This window comes from Papio anubis, chromosome 1 (genome assembly GCF_008728515.1).
Source record: "Papio anubis isolate 15944 chromosome 1, Panubis1.0, whole genome shotgun sequence".
NCBI lineage: Eukaryota > Metazoa > Chordata > Mammalia > Primates > Cercopithecidae > Papio > Papio anubis.
In genome coordinates, this window is record NC_044976.1 from 149,170,923 (window position 1) to 149,178,568 (window position 7,646).

At 46.4% G+C, this 7,646-nt stretch overlaps 1 pseudogene; it reads right to left on the reverse strand.

Annotated features, from left to right (window-relative positions):
- Positions 1-324: 324 nt before the first annotated feature.
- On the reverse strand, positions 325-6,906 carry LOC110742287 (annotated as a pseudogene).
- Between the last annotated feature and the right edge of the window lie 740 nt (positions 6,907-7,646).

Genomic DNA, 7,646 nt, shown 5'->3' on the forward strand with positions numbered 1-7,646 from the left:
TTTTAAGAGGTTGAGGTGGGAGGATTGCTTGAGGCAAGAGTTTGAGACCAGGCTGGGCAACGTAGGGAGACCCTATCTCTACAAAAAGATTTTAAAATTTAGCTGAGCACAGTGGCTTCCCCTGTAGTCCCAACTACTCAGGAGGCTGAGGTGAGAGAATTGCTTGAGCCCAGGAGGTCAAGGCTGCCATAAACCTTGATCACCATTGTACTCCAACCTGGGTGACAGGGCAAGACCCTGTGTCAATAAATAAATAAATTAAAGAAAGAAAGAAAAAGAAAATGACAAAAAACAAAATTTCACAAATGTCTTCATGCTTATAATAATATATTAATGCATCATATATCACAAATACAAAGTCTGGAGTTTTCCCCTTAGGCTTATAATAAACTATAAAACTCCTATTTAATGTATTTACTTTTATAAGTCTTCTCTGTTTAGGAGTATATGCTATACAAGTACATACATGCTGGGTTTTTGCCAAGAGAACTATAGTTCTCATCTCAAATTAGTGACTTGCCTTTTAGCCCATACTTACATACATTTCATTTCCATTATAAGACACTTAATACCCTTCTAGTGGTACATTCTAATCAACATATTTTGAAAATCTTGATTTTTAAATAAAGCTTGTTATATATTTAAATAAATGAAACCTGTTAATAATTTAACAATTGAAGCACAAGATAGTAATTACGTTGTTTTGTTTAAACTAGTTCACAGCTGTAGGAAAATGTTTGATTTTACAACTATAACCAAGGTGAGACTGGACAGTTGTAAGCAGTGAAATACTAGAATACAGTGAATGAATAAATAAGATTTTTTTTTAATCAGTGGCCATTCATTATTTTGCTTTTAGGAACCTGGAAGAAATGGTCTTCTTTAAGTTTCAAATGTTCTGGTAAATGTAGGTGTTTCTTAGCTTCCTCAATATCACCTTGAATTGCTGAAAAAAGTGACTCTAAAGAATCAAAGTTCTTTCAGGTCTGAGGTAGCCAAGGATGGCCACATTGAAGATCTCGCTGCAGAAGTCCTCTTTGAAGATACCCACGATATGCCTTTCCATGGCCTTATTTGTGTTCTTAGAGTATGGGTTCCATCCTATCCTCATGACCATCTTATAGTCATCTCCACTTCCAGCACTGGCCGAACCATAATAAATGCCAGTGCATGCATCAGCTGGAAGAGTACTACTTGTTCAGGAAAGTTCGCTGTGGCCATGCCCAGTGCTTGGATCCACAGCACCTGGCCTGGGCAGAAGTAGAGCAGGTGCCTCAGAATGCAGTCCGCTCGCTCGGGGCACGGGCTGTGGCCCAGTCCACGCATTGCCCAGATCCCAGCACAAGGGGGTCCATTGGGGGACTGGGTGTGAACTCTGTGCTGGGGCAGACGCCCACGACACATGGTGGTGGGTGGGTCTCTCACGCCGCCGACCCTAGGAATAGTTTCTGAGGCAGCTGGACTAGGGAGTACTGTCATCTGCACCTGCTTCTCCCACACACTTCTCTGATGGAGGCCCCCAGGGACGACACTGATGGGAGCAGAGGCTTCTCAGGGATGATTTGGGGATGATTTGGATGGGGAAGGCAGAGAGAAGAAACAGGCGGTCTTGGATTATGCAAGTTCTACTGTATTGATGCAAAACTTCAATTCGTCCGCACCACCTCCATTTAAACTGAATCAAACACGTGTTCGCACAGCATCAGTTTCACTACGTCTGAGGCCCCAGACCCAGGTTGGGGAGAGGTTTGCCTAAGTGTGCTGCAAGACCACGCACAGCCAGCGATGTGCAAGTGCACACCTGCACCCACACAGGCGAACACAGCCCAAACATGTGCAGGCGCACAGTGCCGTCTCTCAGCCGACAGACTGCGAAGGGAAGTGAAGTGGGACCCGAGCTGGGTGCCAGCCCAGTGAAAATCCTGAACTGGCTGCTCCTGGCTCCGGAGAGTGCAGATTCATAAGGTATGTTGAGGTGAATGCATGGGTTTTAATGCGTGCTAAGTGACCTCTTTGATGGAGATTTCAGGGTAAGATTCAATCTTACACTTCATGACAGCCCTGGCTCCCACCTCGGCCATCATCTTAGGAAAAGTCAAACATCCTCTCCAACAACCACTACAATTCAGACACTTCAGATATTTAAGTTCTTCCCCTTGGTGCAAACAAACCCAGCAATGGCAGTTATTGCATCATCTAAAAAGAAACATTCTCTTCTCAATTAAACTCATTCTTGAGTATTCAAATCCAGTGACTAGGCAATTTTAATCATCTTCTCTAAAGCAAACAGAAATTTCCGCCAGATTATCAGGCCCACTTAACTTCCTGAAGCCAGTCCCTGAGGGAGCATCACCAAGTCTCCTACTTAGACCACCGGGCTTGAGGCAGCTCTGGACACCTTGAGCACAGTCAGGGAGAGTGGGAGAAGGGAGCAGAGGGGCGCCACCTGCTCCTGCCATCTGGGTCCCTCTGCGTCTCAGTCCCCTTCAGCTGGAGCCCTCCCACTGCTCGCATACACCTCATACTCAGATTTCCAACTGAAATCCTCTTCCCCCTCTCTGGCCAGGCCACAGGCTCTTTCTTGTCTTGGTGAAGCCACAGGTGTGTGACAGCTTGGTCTCCATTTGCCCACCAAACCCAGCCTCCTCACCACTGGCCCCTCAAGTCCTGCTCTCCTCAAGACTTCTTTCCTGACTATCCTGCCCCTAGTCGACCTTGCACCCCAACCTTGCTCTCTTCTCCACCATCACTAAGGAAGGCTTTTCTTGCCTACCAGACAACAAGCTTCTTCCCCGGGCAATTTATTTTCCCTAGCTCAAAGGTTACCATTCACCCTTGGTGTTTATTGACATGATTTCACTGAACTACAGATGTAGTATGTGTGGCAGCTGGGGTGTGGGGGAGAAATAAAGGTGGCCTATACCATCTACATGTGACATTCCTTTCAGTTTTCCTTCCCAGTTCGTTTGTTTCTTTGTTCTTGCATCAAACATTGCCCATTTATCATTTGTCTGGTATTGTGAAAGACATTGGGCATAAAATAAGAGAGATAAGACACAATTTCTCCCCTCAGCCCCCAAGGGAACTCAGAGTCTAGTAGGACAGTAGTTAGAGGTTCACAGCAGATAGCTACAATACAGTGTAGTGAGTGCAGTGATAAGGCATTGTGGGAGTGATGCAGAGGGGGTCCGAACCTGGGTGGGGAGGAGGCTCAGCTGAACGTTGAAGGATGAGCAGGCAATAGCCAGGGGAAGGTGGGGGCAGGGGAAGGGAGATCGAGGGATAGCGGTGTAGCAGGGAAAGGAAACTGTGGAAGGCACCATGACATGTGCTGAGAACTGAGGGTAGTTTGGAGTTGCTGGAACTGAGGTTGGTGAGCGATGAGGCCAGAACTGCTCTAACTCTGGGGGGTGCCATGCATACTGCAGTCGTCATGATAGGTAGCCCCTGTTGTGCACAAATTTTGTGGCTTTAGTCCATGGCCCTGAATGTGGCTGAGAGGTAAAGCTAAGCTTGGTGATAAGGACTACAATCTGATAAGGACTGAAGAACTTGAACTTCAGCCTCATGCTATCCCCAGGTGACTGAGCCCCCACCATGCTGTGTCCCTCTGGGCACCCATATGCTAGTCTTTTCCTTCTCACCCCTTACTCCTTAGATCACAGGCTGTTAGAACTAGAAGAAACTTTAAATGCCATCAAAGGCAATCCTTTCTTTCAACAAATAAAATAACACTAAAGCAAATAAAGGCCCAGAAAAGGGACTGGTTTGCCAGAGGTCACATAGTCAGTGGTAAAATCTTCCAGGTCTGTTCTTCCCCCAGACCCACTTACCTACTGGCAATATCCTCAACATACACCCTGCCCCCCGCAACTTCTCTTGGTGTTTTCTTTCAGGCGTTTGGATGTGGCTGAGGCTGATTTGCCAAATCCCCTCCCTAAACCTTACAATTAATGAATTGGGGGTGGGTCCTGGCAGCTGGACAATGAGGCCCCTGGAGAGGTTTATTGGGGAACTGTAGGAAATGCACTTCCTTCCTGAGCAAACTTCCAGAAGTGCCAGGTGCTCCTGGATGTGTGGGAAGGACCTGCACACAGCCACTGGGTAGAAATTCTCAAAGGAAGTTTGGAAGAAGGGGAGCCTTGGGAGACACACAAATGTAAGGCAGCAGAGCTCCCATCTTTAACATTTCCCCTCACCCCTTTGGGAAAGACTGCCAGAGACACCTGTGCAGCCTGGTGTGTGGTCTGGGGTGACTGTAGAGAGGGGAAGTCAAAGGAAGAGAGACTTTCCTGTTGCCACCTACTTGGTAGTGTCATCGGGGTTGGGGTCGGGGGCAAACACTTGGAATTTCAGGCCATGATCAGGGAGGGAGCAGTGGTCCCCCCACTCCGCCCTCATGATGCTGGGAGGGCTGGAAGGAGCCTAGAATGCTCAGAAGCCCCTGGTGCCTGTGCAGCTGTAGGCCTGGGTTGCACATGTGTCAATTCTGTGTATCAACAGCAGGTGTTTATCCTCTCTTCCCCTATTTTCTCTCCCCTTGATGTCAGGCTGTCCCGTGACTTGTTTTGGCCAATGGAATATGAGAGCAACACTAGCAGGAGCTTTAAGTGGGTTTGTGTTTTGGCTTCATCTCCTGAGCTTTCCGGGTTATGGGGAGAGCTTGTCCTGAGTGTCTGCTAGTTCCAGGACGAAGACCCACAGTCTGAAGCAGAGCCACAACATCCGACGTGCAGGCTATTGAATGAGAAATAAATACAATTGCCATCTGAGATTTCAGGGTTGTTTGTTAAGCAGCATGGTCAGAGCAAACCCTAGCATACAGTTATTTTGAGCAAGACTGAGAACACAAATGACCAGTGACTTAACACAAAAAGGTTTTCTTCTCTCATGTAAAAATCCAAAGGTAGGCCATCCAAGGAGTCACCAAGACCCAGGACCCTTCCAGCTTTCAGTTTCATCCTCTCCAGGTTGTGGCCTTCATCTTCATGATCCAAAGCGGAGTGAGTGATCAGAGTCCACATTCTAGCCAGCAGGAAGTAAGGTTGAGGGATGGCAGAAGGACATGCCTGTCCCTTTAAGGAGACTTCCTAAAAGTTTTACACAGGGAGTAATTTTGAAAATATTTAACGACCAGTAAGGCATGGGTTTCAGTTAATCAGAATGAACGCCAGCTATAAACAACAGGTACATCTCTACCTGGGCACGGGGGGTAACTACCAGCCCTGATCACATCTTTCCACTTACAGATCTCATTGGCAGATCTTAGTCACATGACCATACATAGCTTCAAGGAAGCCTGGGAAGCACAGTCTTTACTCCAGACAGCCTTGGATCCAAACACAAGTTGGAGGTTCTAGTATCGAGGGAGAAGGAGAAGGTATTTACAGTGGGACAGCTAGTGTCTCTGCTACGCAATTAAAGACACTTAGCAGATCTCTTGGTACAGGTCCATAAGCCCTTTCCACAATTTTAAAAAGAATTTTCCAAGTTTCTCTGAAAACTTTCATGAAAAAGTATTTTTCATAAATCATTAGTCAGCAGAATCTGACCTGATGTGTCTATTCAATTTGGGGCGAATATTCATACATTTGCTGCAGAAATATAATGTGTTTGATTATGAGGTACTATCCTGGATCCCCCTACATACATACAGTATGTATACACATACGCATATATGCATGTACACAGTATTACCTTTATAAAATCTAAAAAAAGCCTGAACTTGAAGCACGTTTGCAGGGTTTTGGATAAATCAGGTGATCATACATCCCAGTTTTACAATTGTAGTCCTGGTGAAATTATTTATTTTATTTTATTTTATTTTTTTTGAGACGGAGTCTCGCTCTGCCGCCCAGGCTGGAGTGCAGTGGCCGGATCTCAGCTTACTGCAAGCTCCGCCTCCCGGGTTTACGCCACTGGTGAAATTATTGATAGCTCCCCCACCCCTCCTTTACACTTTCAAAATTGCCTGGTTTGCATGATAAATTATATGGTCAACCTGTGGATAAGGGATTGTGTATCTGTACAAAGTTAAGCTCTCAATAAACGGCAGCAGTTATTACAATTCCCAAGTCGAGCTCTTATGGCCCCTGTGTATATACAAGAATATACTAAAATTTTTTAAGGTAGCCATTCAGTTCCTCACACCTAAACAGTACCCTCATCCTGATTTTGGCACCATTCTTTATGAATTGGCTTCCAAGACTGCGTGGCAGCCAACTTCATCCCAGTTGCCTCTTAGTGGTCACAGGCTTGGAAGTAGTGAGCACTAAATCAAGGCTGTTTTATTGAAGCAGAAAAGGGACTAGCACATTTTGAATGTTGACAGGCTTTTCTTTCTTTATTTATGGTGAATTTAAAAATAGGCCTGGAGATGACTTTTCGCAGCTGAATTCTGCATTCATGGTATCCCCTTTCCACAGGAGAGATGTGGAGAACATCCGCCTGGAAAGTCCGTTTCTTGATTTGAGGTTCTTCCCCCAGGTTCCACAGTCAGGAGCTCAACTCCTGGGACAGGCGCCAGTGTCTGTCTAAGCAGGGCCAGGCCTGAGCAGCACTGTAGATGGTCCCTTTCTGTTCCCTCCTCCCTGCATTCCCTCACCATCCCCGCTCGACTTACCCTCTTCCAATTTCCCACAGCAAAGCACAGTGTGATATTTCCCAAACTTGGCTCATCTCCACTTGCATCTGGGGGTGTTGGAAAACACAGATTGCTGAGCCCTGCCCCCAGGAGAGTGATCGAGGAGGCTGGGGCCAAGGCCACGAATCTGTATTTTTAACTGTCCCCTTGGTGATTCTGAAGAGCACCCTAGATCAAGAAACACTGGCCTGTCATCCCAGCACTTTGGGAGGCCGAGGTGGGAGGATCACTTGAGGTCAGCAGTTCGAGACCAGTCTGGCCAACATGGTGAAACCCCGTCTCTACTGAAAATACAAAAATTAGCCAGGCATGGTGGTGCACACCTGTAATCCCAGCTACTTGGGAGGCTGAGGCACGAGAATCACTTGAGCCTGGGAGGTTCAGGTTGCAGTGAGCCGAGACCACGTCACTGCACTCCAGCCTGGTTGACAGAATGAGACTCCATCTCCAAAAACAAAAGAAAAAAGAAAAAAAAGAAACACTGGCATAGTGCAATGAGCAAGGGCTTTGGAATCAGACTGGAGTTCAAATCCAGCTTCTGCCACTGTGGTCATGGGCCATTACTAAGCTTCTCTGAGTCTCAGTTTGCCCATTTGTAAAAGGTGAAAATTGAGAAAAACAACAACAACAACTATATATAGTTGTTGTTATTGTTGTTTTGAAGGGTAGCATTTTGCTCTGTTGCCTGGGCTGGAGTGCAATGGTGTGATCAGCTCACTGCGACCTTAAACTCCTGGGCTTAAGTGATCTTCCCACTTTAGCTTCCCATGACTAGCTAGGACTACAGGCACCTGCCACCGTGCCTAGATAATTTTTTAAATTGTCGTAGAGAGAGATTCTCACTATGTTGTCGAGGCTAGTCTCGAACTTCTGGCCTCAAACAATCCTCCTGCCTCAGCCTCCCAAAGTGTTGGGATTATAGGTCTGAGGCACCACACTCAGCCAAAACAATGTATTTAAAGATCCTGAAACCATAATTGGCAGATTAAAAGGACTCAATAAA